Source organism: Rattus norvegicus, chromosome 7, assembly GCF_021556685.1.
Source record: "Rattus norvegicus strain SHRSP/BbbUtx chromosome 7, alternate assembly SHRSP_T2T, whole genome shotgun sequence".
NCBI lineage: Eukaryota > Metazoa > Chordata > Mammalia > Rodentia > Muridae > Rattus > Rattus norvegicus.
Window position 1 is genome coordinate 94895880 of NC_141540.1, and position 16892 is coordinate 94912771.

Below are 16892 nucleotides of genomic sequence, written 5' to 3' on the forward strand. Positions count from 1 at the left end.
ATTAATACCAATGATTGCTAGCTGTTTAAGTTAGAGATTCATCAGAATCCTTAATTACTTTCTTTGCCTCATAGATTATAACTAATCACAACTTTCCAGTTCTGTCTCCCAAATATTCCTGGCTTCTACCATTTCTCTTCATTTCTATTGACCTATTCCTAGACCCGATCATCTTTCACCAGAAATTACAATCGCCCTGGCCCTCTCCCCTTTCCTACCCTCTAATCCACAATCTGAGAACCAGTTAGAGCTTCCTCCCAGACCCCTTCACTGAGGAACGAGGCTCCTAGCATATATGTAGCAGACATGCAGCTCAGTCTCCATGGCTGCCTTGTCTGTCCTCAGTGGGAGAAATTGCACCTAATCTGGCAGAGACTTGATGTATCAGGGTGGGGGAGTACCATGGGGGATTCCAGGGGGGCACCATCTCAAAGGACAAAGGAAGGGATGATGTGGAGAAAGATTTTGTAAGGGAGAGACCTGGAGGGGGAGCAGTGTTTGGGAAATAAATAAATAAATAAATAAATAAATAAATAAATAAATGCAAGCTAAGACCTGAATTAGAAAAATGGTTCTGCCATGCAAGCCTGACAGTTTGCATTTCATCCTCAGAACATATCGTAGGCTTGATTGCTTCAACTTGTCTTCTGAATACAATGTATGAATAGTGGTACACAGACACACAGACACACAAACACACACCCACACACACTCTATACACACACACCTTAGACACAAACCACATGCCAAACACACACACACACCCACACACATACACCACAAAGTACACACATATACACCCACCACACACATATACACACATACACCACAAACACATAAATACACACAACAAATACACATACACACATACATACACCACATACACATAGACACATACACAATACACATCACACACATACACATACCACACACATATATACACCACACACAATACCCCATAAATATATATACATATACCACACACAATACACGTACCACACACATCACACATATTACACACATACCACACACACAGACACAGATGCACACCATTTAAAAACAAAAGCTCAGATACAACCGCATGATCTCTCCATGATGTCATCCTTTCTGTTCCTAAACACGATTCATGCCTGTAGAATGCTACTTCTCCCTACTTTCAATTTCTTAGTTCTACATCAGAAAAGAATCTATTTTCTTTACCCCTCCCCTATCTCTTTCCCATATCTTACTCTGTCTTTTTTTCTTCTCTCAGTTTCTAGACCTTAGTTTTCTTCCAAAGGTATATTAGACTTTGTATAAGAATACTTGCAAAAAAAAACTTGCTTGACATGTAGTATCCTATAAGACAGACTCCTAGAAGGTGTTGTCTCTTCTGTCTGTACAATATAATACTCCAGAGACAGGCCCTCATATGTAGAACTGCATATAGAACATGTGTATTTTTAGGCTTGTAACAGCCATCCTCACTGAATCAAAGAGGGTTACGTATCTCATTCGTATTGTTTCAGTATCTTGTACACCATGAGTCAGAAACCAAACAGCTCATTGAAGCGCAGCAAAATTCAAAATGATGAGATGGAGCAGACAGGAGTACAACAAAACAAGAAAGGCTATCTGTCTATCCAAAAAGAGCAACAGCTGTAGAGCCCGTCTGGTGTGGACCTAGGATGGCTATTTCCAGATGCTAGTTTTTTCCAGAGAAGTAAAAACTCTTGACATTTTAAATGAGAAATGTCTGGGATTTCTGATGGCGAAGAATTGTTTAGGCTTTAAGTTTATGCAGGCAAACAGAACAAACCGAAGGCAGCCAACTTGGGTTCTTTGCCAATGTATGTGGAATACAGGTGTGTGCATGTACATTATATATGCAATTTTCAATTCATCTTGCCAAACTATTTCCTGTGGATAATGGCTATGACATGAAGGATAACAACAATACAGACTAATATTGTTTAATTTACAATGTGCCTATATGAACATTTGATATGTAAGCATCAAAGATTCTAGATAACCCAGTGAAGTAGATTTCATTGTTCCCATTGGGTATGAGAATGCAAACAAATACAGAAGGCCAAGAACGTGGTCCCAGGTCACATAGCTGGGCAGAAGAGGGGCCGGACACACGGCCCCTAGACTCCTGGCTATTTAAAATAAAATACTGAAATATCTTCCTTACAAAAACGTTGTGCTGGATAGCATATTTAAACATTGGTGTTTCTCTCTCTGTCCAGGTCTGATCTGTCACCAACAACCTCTATGAGTTTCCTACCACCCAACATGTACATTTAACCATTGTTGTCTGGTGAACTATGAGGAAAAAGCTGAATAATCTTGCCCCTTAAACAAATTAGCTATATAATATGCAAGTGAGACGTGTAAACAGAATCTGAGTATTTATGAGCTAAAACAGATGAATTACATGAGGATAAAGAAGGACTAAGTTCAGTCGTGGTTATTGTATTTGCTCAGGTATCTGCAGTTAGAATTTGGTTACTGCTTTTGGGTTTGGGCAGGCTAGGTAGAAAAGTGCCATTTAAACTATCTTTTTGGAAATGCTGAATTAGTGAACAGCTAATGAGCATTTGCTAATATAGATTATTTATATATCCAATCACTCTACCATTATCAATAACTCAAGTAGGAATGTCCATTGGCTTTATTATTGCTTTATAGAATCTTTTCATCTAATCCAAGCATTCTAGATATAATTTAGGAAGTGCAATTTCCAGGATTGTTTATATAGGGGAATTCTACCATTTGAAAAATGGCATGTGTAGTGGTTACGGGAAGAATTCACTCAAACAACAAATATCTGAGCCTCTCCAAGTATTTCTCAGGGTGGGATACTCAGGATTATGATACTGAGTTATGGTCTAGTGGTGGCATCAGATAATAAACACGATACATACTCTTTAGAAAGTGATAGGCATAGGAGAGGATGGTGTGACACAGAATGGAGGCTTGGGAAAGTTTGCCTTCCTTTCAGTGAAACTGCCTCATGATCTTTGTCTCAGACAACTCAGAGGAGATGAAAGTACAGCCATGCAGCCAGGAGGGAGTTCTGAGATGGGCAGGTGCCTGGATTGAAGCAGGAACAGCTAGGGCACTGAAAGGCACAGTAGCAAATAACAGGAGGGACTTGCTAGAAGACACAGCACAAGGGCCTGAGATCATGCTAGAAGGTCAGGGACTTTAAATCTGGGTGAAAGTGTGACTGAACAATACTAAGCATAGGAATGGCAAGCTATGAGTCCCACCCATCAGTAAGGTCATTCTGGTGGGAGAACTGAGAATCAGGCTTAACTGCGGATCTGTGAAAGCATTGCTTGAAGAGAAAAATAAAGGGATGGTTACCAAAGGAAATCAGTTAGAGGGACTTTTTTTTAGAAAATATCATCAAGAATAACCCCAAGCTTTAGTTTATGGGATGCTTCAATCAAACTGCAACATGACCGTCAAACAACAGAGCAAATCCAGACTCCCAAGTCTTAATGCGGAAAAAACTTAAAGACTTAGGGCTGGAAGTGTAGCCATTGAAAGTACTGTTACAGTGGCCTGAAGAGAGAATCTGGCTCCTTTCCTGACCCCTAGCTGAAAGAACTTATTTTTCAATGTCACAAATGCATGCCCAGTCGGAACAGTTCTAAGAAGGTATTACCACTGCTTTGAAATGCCAAATTTAAAAACCGTTTTGTTTATCTTTAACAAAGTTATAGTAAATGAGTTGTAATAAGTAAATAATAAATGAGATTTAATATTTCAGATTTATTATTGTATGTCAGACATCCATTTTATGAGCATATTCAATTTCTGTCAAATACTGATTTAATATTTGGCATTTGATTAAAACGCTTAGCTGTTATATGTCGAGGACTGAATGCTTGTGTATTGAAAATTTTTACGCTGAAGCCCTATGCCCAGATTTGATAGGTTTTTAGAGGAGGTCATCTGGAAGGTAATTGAGGTTGATAAGGTTATGATAGAAGATGGATTTTGCTTTAAGAAGGAAGGCCTCATTCTTTGTCATGTGAAGATGCAGAAAGAGGATGGCTAACCGCAAGGTGAGAGGACCCTCATGGGAAAAAGTCATGGAGCATGTTGAACTTAGCCTTCCTAAGCTTTAGAATTACATGAAACAAAAAGGCTACTATTGAAATGACCTGGGTTGCAGCATTTTGTAACAGCATCTCTAACTGGCTATGATACTGCTTCTATAAGGGGACCTGTCAAAGTAACACTCGGAAACTATTCACCTGGAAATAATATTGCTGGTCTTGCTCCATGCCTGCTGGCATAATTTTCCAGTTTAAAGCAGAATTCCTCATCATTTGAAGAGGACTCTGCTTTCTGTTTCTTTAAGCACCAGGTAGTTTTTAGAAGGTGAACAAGGAGAATCTGAGATCCTAATACTGAAGGTTCTGAACACTTCAGTGGGACTTCTGCCATCTGAAATGTTGGGTGACACTTGGAGTTGTAGATAGAAAGCAGGCTCTGGTCTGAGAAGTTAGCCACACTCCAGTCAGGAATTTACCTAGTCTGGGGGACAACCAGGGTTTGTTGAGGATGATGTGCGCTAGGTGGACTTTGCAAGTGTTATGTATGTGCCACGTGCATGACGTCCCACCCACACCTACTAGTGTAGAAATACAGTCTCTGGTATGCACTCATTGATAAGTGGCCATTAGCCCAAATGCTTGAATTACCCTAGATGCCTAGAACAAATGAAACTCAAGACGGATGATCAAAATGTGAATGCTTCACTCCTTTTTTAAAAGGGGAACAAGAATACCCTTGGCAGGGAATAGAGAGGCAAATATTAAAACAGAGACTGAAGGAACACCTTCAGAGCCTGCCCCACATGTGGCCCATACATATACAGCCACCCAATTAGACAAGATGGATGAAGGAAAGAAGTGCAGGCCGACAGGAGCCGGATGTAGATCGCTCCTGAGAGACACAGCCAGAATACAGCAAATACAGAGGCGAATGCCAGCAGCAAACCACTGAACTGAGAATAGGACCCCCGTTGAAAGAATCAGAGAAAGAACTGGAAGAGCTTGAAGGGGCTCGAGACCCCATATGAACAACAATGCCAAGCAACCAGAGCTTCCAGGGACTAAGCCACTACCTAAAGACTATACAAGGACTGACCCTGGACTCTGACCTCATAGGAAGCAATGAATATCCTAGTAAGAGCACCAGTGGAAGGGGAAGCCCTGGGTCCTGCTAAGACTGAACCCCCAGTGAACTAGACTGTTGGGGGGAGGGCAGCAATGGGGGGAGGATAGGGAGGGGAACACCCATAAAGAAGGGGAGGGGGAGGGATTAGGGGGATGTTTGCCTGGAAACCGGGAAAGGGAATAACAATCGAAATGTAAATAAGAAATACTCAAGTTAATAAAAAATTTACTTTACTAAAAAAAAAAAAGAAGAAAGAAAGAAAGAAAGAAAGAAAGAAAGAAAGAAAGAAAGAAAGAAAGAAAGAAATACAGTCTCGCAATACAGTCAGTCAGCCATTAGGGGACCCATGATGTATCCTTAGATTCTGATCAGAAAAGCTAAAGATAATATAATAAATGTGAGGCAAAATAAAACACACTATAAAAGGTAAGAGGATTGTGTGTCACATCATCTGCCTTAATCATTCAGTTATCACCAACTTAATTCTACCTACATGCTGGATACATTCCCAGACACTGGAGCTAGAGGGATGAGCATGAAAAATGCTCTCATGGAGTTCAGATTTCAGAGTTGCACCTGATAGGAATCAAGCTGGGCTCCATAGGAGGTGGGCAGGACCAAAACGTTTAGATTTATTATCAGCCATCATAGAAGCCTGGATTTTTATGTGATGTATTCTGGGAAAGCATTAAGAATGTTAAGCAACTGAGGAATCCTCCCCTTCAAGATAGCTAAATAGGGACTGGCGTCTAAGAGAGCAAGAGTGGAATGAAAGCTGGAAAAGAAACTACTAATGTGTTCAGTGGAAAAGAGAAGGTGAGGAAGAGTCATGAGGGCTGTGAAGGGAGATCAGGCATGGACTTCAGAAGAGGTATTTGGGGGAATAAATGTGACTTGCCAATGACCAAGTCACCTCTATATGACAGAACTGGCCATGCCTTTTGCATTTTAATATGATATATACAAGTTTAGTCTAATTTATTAGTGTTGCAAAAAATCTTTCCCAAGGTATGCTGGAATTTTTGTTTGTTTGTTTTGTTGCTTCATTTCGTTCATCACTATGATAAAATACCTGACATAAATGATTTAATGGGAGGAAGATTTGTTTCAGTTCACAGTTTCAGAGGTTTCTGTCTATCACTGGCAGGGTGAGTAAGATGAATGAACGGCAGAGGAGGCTGTTTATCTCGTGGCAAAAGGGAACCAAAAAGAGACTCAGACAACATGAAGCTCAAGAAGAAGGAAGATCAAAGAGTGGATGTTTCAGTCCTACTTAGAAAGGAGAACAGAATAATCAAGGGAAGTAGAGGGTGGGAGGGACTTAGGAGGAACAGAGGAGGGGGAGGGGAAAAGGAGGGGCAGAATCAGGTATGGGAGGAGATGGGGGAGATTTCTGGAGGGTCAGGAAATTGAAAGGAGGAATGTAGCAATGGGGGATAGCAACCAGAAAGTTCCAGATGCCAGGAAAGCAAGAGCCTCCCAGGACCCCTTGGGGATGACATTAGCTGAAATACCCCCACAAAGGGGAGGGAAAACCTGTCGAGACCATATCCAGAAGTTAGACATGGTGCCCCAGTTGAGGGATGGGGTCACCCACCCATCTCCAAAATTTTAACCTGGAATTGCTTCTGTTTAAAGGAAATACAGGGACTAAGAATAGAGACTGAAGAAAAGGCCATCCAGATCCATCCCACAGGCAGACAACAAACCTAAACACTGTTGCTGATGTCAAGAAGTGCTTGCTGACAGGAGACTGTTACAACTGTCTCCTGAGAGGCTCTGTGGGATCCTGACCAATACAGATGAGAATGCTCCAAGCTAACCATCATACTGATCACAGTGATCCCAATGGAGGAGTTAGGGAAGGACTGAAGGAGGTAAAGAGGCCTTATCTGGCATCAATGGTAGGGGAGGCCCTAAGTCCTGTGAAGGCTAGATGTCCCAGTGTAGAGGAATGCTAGGGCAGGGAGACTGGAGTGGGTAGGTGGGTGAGATGGGGAGCACCCCCAATAGAAGCAGGGTATGGGAGGATGGGATAGACAGTTTACAGAGGGAAAACTGGGGAACAGGATAACATTTGAAATATAAATAAATAAAATATTCATCTTTGTAAAAAGGAGAGACACAGAAAGGGGCTATGGACAAGACATTCCAAAAATCTGTCTTCCATGACCTACTTCATTTAGCTATATCCTATGATCTGCGGTTTCCAGAACTTCTCTGGCAAAGTTCTTATTATGTATCTATTTTCACAAGACACTTTATATTAAAACAGTAAAACAATGGAATAATTCAAAAATATTTATATATTATAGTGGCTTTGGTCTTAACAATTATATACTTCTTATACTTTGTTTTCAAACAGAACACATGCTATGAACCTTTGTATACTGATAAAATAGGGCAAAACCAACAGACTGTTTCTTTAAAACAATTTAAAATACACTTCTTCAAATCCTCATCTGCATACACAGTTCTGTACACTACTAGGCATGTGACATATAAGCCTGTCATCTCTAATAAACTGTTCTGCCTACATGCTATGCCACCATGAAGTCATAGAAGTGTGTCTAAACTACAGATACCCCTTATTAACTCAATGAAGCATATCTACTTTCTCAATATTGTATGTCATATCAGTATCTACCATATACAGTTCTTTTTAGATGATCATTTACTAAAAATCTTGCAAATCTTTGTTCTAAATAGCACCTGAGTTCAAATAATCATAGTGCAATAGCAACTACAGTGTAGGAGATTAGGGAAAGAAGATAAGCAGTGATGAGAAAGCCACACTAGGAATATGTATTTTATGAATAAGATACATTATAATGTGGACAAAGAGAATGAATGCATGAATGAAATAACAAGTCATTATATCTCCTTAGAAATAATGTGCATTTGTCAACAACCAGGCACTAGCATTAGCCCTCTTGCTATAAGTATAGTCAAAGAATGAACTCTTCTTTTTTCCACCTATTGAATGCTGATTTTATACCATCCTGTTTTTCTCTATGCAGTTCAGCACCACTAGCTGCTTAGTCCTTCACTTGGAAGGGCTGGCCATGGCTCTTAATCCCTTTAGGTTTTCCATATGTCCCACTGCCAAGACCTGGGGGTGGGGGATGTGATTTCATTCTAACTGAGTCATAAGTTCAATGCTATCATGAAACTCCCAGAGTTTGTCTGTGAAAATTAACCTTCTGAAACATCTTAATCAAATTTGTTGCAAATCTGTTAGAACTTCCAGGTTTGGGTGTTGCATGGATCTCCAGAGTTTTAGGCTAGAAAAAAAAGAACACTTTTGTCGAGTGCCAGCAGCCACCACTACTGAAGACCAAACTCTTCTTAACCTGAGTCAAAAAGATGAAACACCATCTTCTTAGGCCTCTCTGAGCTGTTTCAAATTTGTAAGTGGACATACACATGGATCATCTGGCCCATTCGCTTCTGGGTGCCCTAAAATACTCAGTCTTGATTTTAAAATCTCATGTGTCACTCCACATGGTCTTAGTCCACTGGAAAAGTATCACCAGCAGATGGCTTCACGAATGCTTGCCTAGTGCTTTGTTAGCATTGGATCTTGCACTTAGAAGAATTAAATTTTAAGGTAGGCTGTGCTACAGTCAAGTAACAAGGTCTGCAGAAGCCCCACTTAATCTCTGTTTCTCAGATCCCTCACCAGTGGATATGGTGAACATGCTCTTGAGGGTTTCTCTTTGATGACGATACCATGAATCAGTGGTTCAAATGTACCATGTTATGGTGATGCTTTCAGAGACTAATTCATTAGCAATAAACACATCAATAAATGTAGTTGACTACTTTCTTCTGAGATCTCTCCAAATACCCAATGTAGTGGTGATGTTGTGGCCTGAAGCATAGCATGAAGTCCCATTTGCTTTTCACTTTTCTCTGACCCTCAGACAATTCATTAAGCATGTGCTCATTATGTGCCTCATGTATTACATCATTTCCTGTCATTGGTGACATTATGCTGGGTTGCCAGCTTTATATGGAGACACTCTCGTTACTTGAGGCAAGCTGTACAGATAGCCAAGAACGACATCATTCTATTCCCAAACTGCCACAGATCTTCTCAGAGACCATCACACAATGTGATGTGATCAAGGTTAAGTACAACCCACTCTTCATCTTCATACCCAAGTCAAAGTTCTTTCAGCTGTCTGCTTTGATTCTAGATTAATGACTTCTGCTCATTGTTTCAGATGTCTACCAGTTGACCCACAGTCCATTCTCATCTATCCGCCTGTGCCTTATCCACAACACCAGGCTTTCTTCTTCTCGTGCCTACAGCACCAAGTTCCAGGCCAGCTCCTTTAACTCGGTGCCAAAGAAATACAAACTGAATCTAATATTAGCCTAATGAGAAAAGGCTGTCTCCTGCCAAAGACTCACATAATGTATCCCAAAGCCAAGTGAGGCAATCATTCCCCGTTTCAGATGCTTGTATTGTTCCTCCCTTATATAATACAGCCATCAAGCCTGCTGTGTTTTTCTCAGAGGAGTAAAGAATACATGCAGCATTTTAACCTCTTCTTATGCTAGTTGGCTAGCTTCTAAGTGCAACAGACTGTATTTTATTCTTTTCAAATAAATAGATCATTTGTTCATTTAATGTTTAGGCAATAAAAACCCTGAATTTAGAGCTATTAGACAGAGACTTCTGGTCCTTCTTCCTAAAGTTATTAAGCATGAACTACATTTTGGTGAACTATTTAAATTCCCAGATTTCTGAATTTCAAGACAGAGGTGCAAATGTTAAAAACATAAGTATGAGGCAGAACCATAAATGAGAGACAATCGAAAACTCACCCCTGGAATAGCATTATGGGAGGGGAAAAAGATTCTTAAAACTCATATTAAAGAAGTCTAAGAATATACCAGGTGGGGGTTGGGGATTTAGCTCAGTGGTAGAGCGCTTGCCTAGGAAGCTCAAGGCCCTGGGTTCGGTCCCCAGCTCCGAAAAAAAAAAACAAAAAACAACAACAACAACAAAAGAATATACCAGGTGGCCTTCCCGATAAACATGTAGAAAATTAATTCAAGAAATCAAGACCATCTACTTTTCCAAAGTGTGTTTATGGCACTTGTGATGACACAGACCAGAAACCTAGGATGAAAAATAGCAAGACTCCTGCCTGCCTCTGGATAAATGTCATTCCATAATCTTCTATAAAAAGCATTTTTGTTTTGTTCTGTTTCATTTTTGAGAAAGGGTTTCTCCATGGAGCTTACTCTGAAGCCCACGCTGGCCTCAAACTCAGCTACATCTGCCTCCTGAAGACATGAGATTTTCAGCTGCCAGAGCATTAAGGAATGCCACTTTGAAAAGAAACATCTGCTTATTTTAATGAATTTTGTTTCAACTGGAACATAAATGCACCTAGGCCTAAGGACAAGGTTCAGAGAGCAAGGAAATCTTTGTCGGTCTTTAGGCTCACCTCTATACCCAGAAAACTCCATGGATTTCTGCAGATTAGAGCAGGTGTTTACAGAAAAACTTTCTGGGTTGATGATCATGATCTGTAGCACACAGAGACAAGACAGAACCTCTAGCCACATGTCATGACCACAAGCCTGGCTATCTGACCAAAGAAATTAGCTTTTTTTTAACTTTATTCCATTTGTAAAAATTCCCATAGTTATATGTTTCTAGTGGCTGCTTTCCTGGACAATCCTGTTAAAAATAAATTCATGATTTTCATTCAAGTGCCATATATCTGGCCCCAACCAATTCATCCAGTCTTGACTGCCATTATACAAACCCTGACCCTGTGAGACTTCCGTCCAACACAGCTGAGCATCTCTACTGAAACACCTGAACCATATGCTTAGGACTCAACATTAAGGACCATCCATTCTCACAGCTGTGTGCTTGAATCTTCCTGGACTTCGCAAGCACAGGTCAAGCTCTACCTGGAATCATCGAAGTAACCTCCCTATCAATCTTCTACCAAATGCTTCATGAGAAAAAGGCTAAATGACCTCAGGTCTGAGCCTGCCTGCAGGATGTGCCATCAAGAGGGTTGTTCCCTTGGAAACTCTTTCCTAGTCTACCGAAACGATGACTTGCCTATAGGTTATACGGTACAGAGGAATGATGAGAAAGAGGCTGAGCCATCGCCGTGTCAGAGAGCCATGCTCATCAAAACAGTTATAGCAATGGTGCCTTTGAATACCCACTGGACCTCCCCGTGAAACAATAATGCTATGTCTATTCTATCTCTTGCCTTGTACTCTCCACTACAAAGTTAAAGCATTACTTCTGGATCTTGAATTTGGAACTGCAGTTGCTGGGATGGTGTGTATCCTTTTGGCACAGATTCCCAGGGACTTGAGCGAATCCTGAGGACCTACATTGATAAATATCTTTCAAAGAGTGACATTTCAATTGTATTCAGTGACCTAATATGCAGACTTCCTGATAATAAGTTTTCAGACCCAGTGGGAGATTATCCTTCTACCTTCACTTTGTTTTATACGTGCTAGAGGCACCACGCTGCTGACTACTTGTTTAGGTGGGGTGATTAAAGCCAGCTGTTACTTCACTGCTTTCTAAGATAGAGAACCCATTGGAAATAATTGTTCCAGAATTTAGGAAACCATAAACATAAACACCCACATCTTTATGTATTTTTGCCTTTCATTGAAAATAATTTTTCTCACATAATATATTATAATTATGGTGTCTCTCTCTCTCTCTCTACTCCTGCTTCTTTCCTATTTGGATCCACTACTTTTCTTGCTCTCATTAGAAAATAAACAGGCTTCTAAGGAATAAAATGTAAAAAATGATAAATTAAACCTAAGATTATTTTATGTCAGAGTTGAACAAGACAAACAAGCAGAAAGAAAGGAACCTAAGAGAAGGCAGCAAAAGGATAGAGACACTCATTCACACACTCAGGAATCTCATAAAATCATAAACTGTAAGCCATACTATATATGCAGAGGGCCTGGTGCAGTCTGGGAAGGTCCTGTGCCTGCTACCTCAGTCTCTGAGAATTCATATGAGTTTTTGTTCATGTTGATTCACAGGTTCATGTTTTCCTGGTGTCCTCCACCTCCTCTGGCTCTTAATTTTTTTCTACTTCTTCTTCTGTGGGGTTCCATGAATGCTTAGGGAAGAGATCTATATCTATAGTGTTCTAAATTATGAAAAACTATAAACGTCATGCAATTAAACTCATGTTACAATCCACACGCTTAAATATTTTTAATGATCAGGTTAGAGAGATGGCTCAGTGGATGAAAGTTCTTACAGAGGAATCAAGTTCAGTTCTCAATGCCCATGTAGAGTGGGGTCACCATTGCCTGTAACTCTAGATCCAGGGGATATAACATCTTTTCCCCCTTCCAGTGGCATCTTCACTCACATACATATGCCTCTACACAGACACACACACACACACACACACACACACACACACACACACACACACACACAGAGAGAAAGAGAAAGAGAGAGACAGAGACAGACAGAGACAGACAGAGACAGACACAGAAAGTCAGAAAGAGATTAAATTAAAACATAATTAATGCAGGGAGCTACAAAACGGTTTCTTCAATGAAGCCTAAGGAGTATACACTGAAGAACATGATTTACCAAACAGTTCAAATGCTAATAATCAGATGGGCGATTTATAACATGACCAGGTAACCTGGATGGAACTTCAGATCTCTAGGTAGAGGCAAAGTCAAAACTAGTATTTCATTAGATGTTATCTATGGCCCAAGCCACTAGAAGACTAAGACCCAATAACTCACTTTCTCAATTAATAAAAAGTTATCAACAAGAATTAAAAGCTTTAACCTTTTGGCAAACAAACTTGCCAGCAGGAATAGAAGCCATCCAAGGAAATGTAGCAGCCCAAAAGGAAGAGCACTAACAAACAAAAAAAAAATCATAGTGAAACTATGAATACAAAGTTTCTGGGAGAACCTTTTAAATAAATATAATGAAAATGATGCTTATCTTTTTTTTATTATCTTGAGTATTTCTTATATACATTTCGAATGTTATTCCCTTTCCCGGTTTCCGGGCAAACATCCTCCTCCCCACTCCCCTTCCTTATGGGTGTTCCCCTACCCACCCTCCCCCCATTGCCGCCCTCCCCCCAACAGTCTAGTTCACTGGGGGTTCAGTCTTAGCAGGATCCAGGGCTTCCCCTTCCACTGGTGCTCTTACTAGGATATTCATTGCTACCTATGAGGTCAGAGTCCAGGGTCAGTCCATGTATAGTCTTTAGGTAGTGGCTTAGTCCCTGGAAGCTCTGGTTGCTTGGCATTGTTGTACATATGGGGTCTCGAGCCCCTTCAAGCTCTTCCAGTTCTTTCTCTGATTCCTTCAACGGGGGTCCTATTCTCAATTCAGTGGTTTGCTGCTGGCATACGCCTCTGTGTTTGCTGTATTCTGGCTGTGTCTCTCAGGAGCGATCTACATCCGGCTCCTGTCGGTCTGCATTTCTTTGCTTCATCCATCTTGTCTAATTGGGTGGCTGTATATGTATGGGCCACATGTGGGGCAGGCTCTGAATGGGTGTTACTTCAGTCTCTGTTTTAATCTTTGCCTCTCTCTTCCCTGCCAAGGGTATTCTTGTTCGCCTTTTAAAGAAGGAGTGAAGCATTCACATGAAAATGATGCTTATCTTAAAAAAAAGAAACAAACAAAACACAAGTGCAGAAAGATCTCCCCATCACCTCAATGTCAGTATAATCTACTGCTTAAAATAGAGACTAAGCACTGTCCCCACTCTGGGGTGCCCTTATTCAAAGGACATTTTTACATATGTGGTGATCTTCACATTGTTAAGTAACACTCCTTCCTCAGGTTAAAATATTATCACTTGTATACAGCACTTCCTAAAAAGGAAGTGTTCTCTTCCACAGTATGAACACAGATTTCTTTTAGCCAGTGTATCGTGAACAGACACAAATTATGTTCAATATTTTCATATACTAAAGTGTTGCATTGACCATTATCCTGTATCCTCCTTTGTGTATCTTGTTATTTCTTTAGGAGAAGACCCTAGAAAGGAAATCATTGGCCTGAAAATTACACCCTCTCAAAACCTTAGGAATTACCATCAAACCACCTCCAGAAAAGCCATGCCCATCTGAACAGCTGAATGTCTTTGCATGTCAGAGGTTCAATGGGTGAGTTGTGAGTGGGTCAAGTTAGCAGATTCAACTACCTAAACAAGAAAAAAGAAGACGGCTCACAGTCCTGATGGTCCTCTACAAACAACAGAAGAGGAAATACAAACATGTCTATATGTACACAAAACAATTCTGTGCTGCCGATGGGGCAGATATGAAGTTGTGATACCACTGGACCCTCGGTCATCACCATAGAGAACCGTCATTGTATGTTCCCATCAACCAGCTTCCCCTGTTTGGCCTCTGTGGAAAGGACAAATTCTGCTCATGCTTGATTGAAATTTCTCCTCTGTTTTTCTTTAAACATGTCAATGTGAAGACCCTAGAATCTTCCTGTTTCTCTGTTTTATTGTGGATGATTTGGACAAAATCCAATGAACATAATTTCTAAACATGGTCTATTGTTTTGAAAAGGCGGAGGGATGCTTTACAGAATTGTACATTCTTTTCTGCAGAAGCACAAAATCACACACTCAACATGAATTCAGAAGCAATCAAACCACATAAGATCTGAACCGATTTTCTGTAAATATTTTTAAAGAACAAAGATATAATCTGGAAATATTTAATTACATTTGAAGTAAAAATAAAACAAATATCAAGAATTACTTTTTCTCTTTTTCCCAGTTGGATTCTTAATATTTTAGACATCTTTAACACTGACTGCCAAGCTCGATTTATCTTCCTGAGTAAAATCAGACCCTAAGCATAGTTTTCCCTGTATCCTCAGATGACTCTAAAACACCACAGATTGATTAACTTTAGATGCCATGGCTAATCTCACTTACCACCAGCTCTGCTCACAAGCCCAACTCAGACAGTCCAGCACTTTCCTTTAAAGCGCAATTTCTCCACATAAAAATATTCAGTGAAAACTGCTCACAATACCTTCCTCACCAATCATTCGCCAATTCTTACATCACACCCAGAGATATACATGAGTAATGTCATCTGTTTTTAATTATCTAGCCAGAGAGGAAGCAACAATGATCACTATTCACAGCTACAGGTAAAGCAAAATCACATTTTAATCCAGAAAACATGATGAGAGGCACAAGGATTGTGGTAAAACAGCCAGGTGACCTTCCTTCTTCCAGTTTTCCTTGGAAACTTATGTTCAATTTCTAAAGTTCGCATATACTCACTCAATAAACACACAAAGAAGAAGCAAATCAATTCCCTCCATTTCCAATGAGAAAGCTAAAATGAACATCTTCAACACTTGGGCATGGATATTGTTCCTGACTTTATAGAAAAATCCATACAGTGACTTTTTTCCTTTCATTGAAAATAGATTCCTTTCCTCAAACAATGTATCCTAATTACAGTTTCCCTCCCCCTCCCCCTCCCAGTTTCTCCCCACTTCTCCTCCCACCCTGATCCAATCCCTTTCTGTCTCTCAGTAGAAAAGAAGATGCTTCTAAGAGATAATGATAGAAATGTAACAAAATAAAATATTACAAGATAAAACAAAAACTATCCTATCAAAGTTGGACAAGCCAACAGAAAGGAAAGAACCCAAGAATCTCACTCACATGCTTGGGTGTCCCATAAAAACATCAAACTGGAAACCATAATATTATAAGCAGAGGTCCCTATGCAGACTCCGTGCTCACTTCCTTGGTTTCTGTGCATCCATAAGAGCTTTGCTCATGCCGATTCGGAGGATCTTGATTTCTTGGAGTCTTTCATCCCCTCTGACTCTTATATTCTTTCTGCTTCCTCCTCTGAGTGAGTTCCCTGAGGTCTGATGGGAGGGATTTGATGGAGACAACCCATTTACATCTGAGTGTTCTAATCTCTCTCTCTCTCTCTCTCTCTCTCTCTCTCTCTCTCTCTCTCTGTCTCTCTCTCTCTCTCTCTCTCTCTCTCTCTCTCTCCCTCTCCCTCTCTCTCTCCCTCCCCCTCCCCCTCTCCCTCTCCCTTTTCCCTCTCCCTCTCCCTCATGAAATCTATAATGTCTGCTTGTGGGTCTTTGTATTTGCACACCATTTTTGGGGGTAACAAGAGAAAGCCTTTATAGGAGGTTGTTGACACCCAGCACTATTTGGTATACTTTCAATGCATACGTCCTTGGTTGTTTGGCACCTACATTTAGGCCAAAGACTAAAAACTAACCCTCCATCAAAATAGAACAGCTTTATTTTCATCAACTACAGTCCACTATTGTCTGACTCATAGGATGATTAAAGACATAATAAGCCCCAGCACCAAGAGTGCTTTAAATCTGCTACATATGCATATATTTACAAAAGTCAGTTATTATCATTAATAGCCTTTGTCAGCAAAAGTCCCTTAGGATCAGGCTTTTAGAAAACATTTTCAGAAGCACAAAATCATTTATTCAGCTCATCCTAATGGGGAAGCAGATTTTAGGAATCATTTATAGATGGAGAATATGAAGCCTAAAGTTGCATAACTTGTGCAAAAGAAAGAATGAAAGGAAGGAAGGAAGGAAGGAAGGAAGGAAGGAAGGAAGGAAGGAAGGAAGGAAGGAAGGAAGGAAGGAAAGAAGGGAGAAAGAAGAA

At 40.3% G+C, this 16892-nt stretch overlaps 1 protein-coding gene across 6 annotated transcripts in view; it reads right to left on the reverse strand.

Annotated features, from left to right (window-relative positions):
- The window catches only part of Samd12 (sterile alpha motif domain containing 12), a 497054-nt gene that overhangs the window by 423592 nt on the left and 56570 nt on the right, over positions 1 to 16892 (reverse strand). The window lies entirely within an intron of this gene.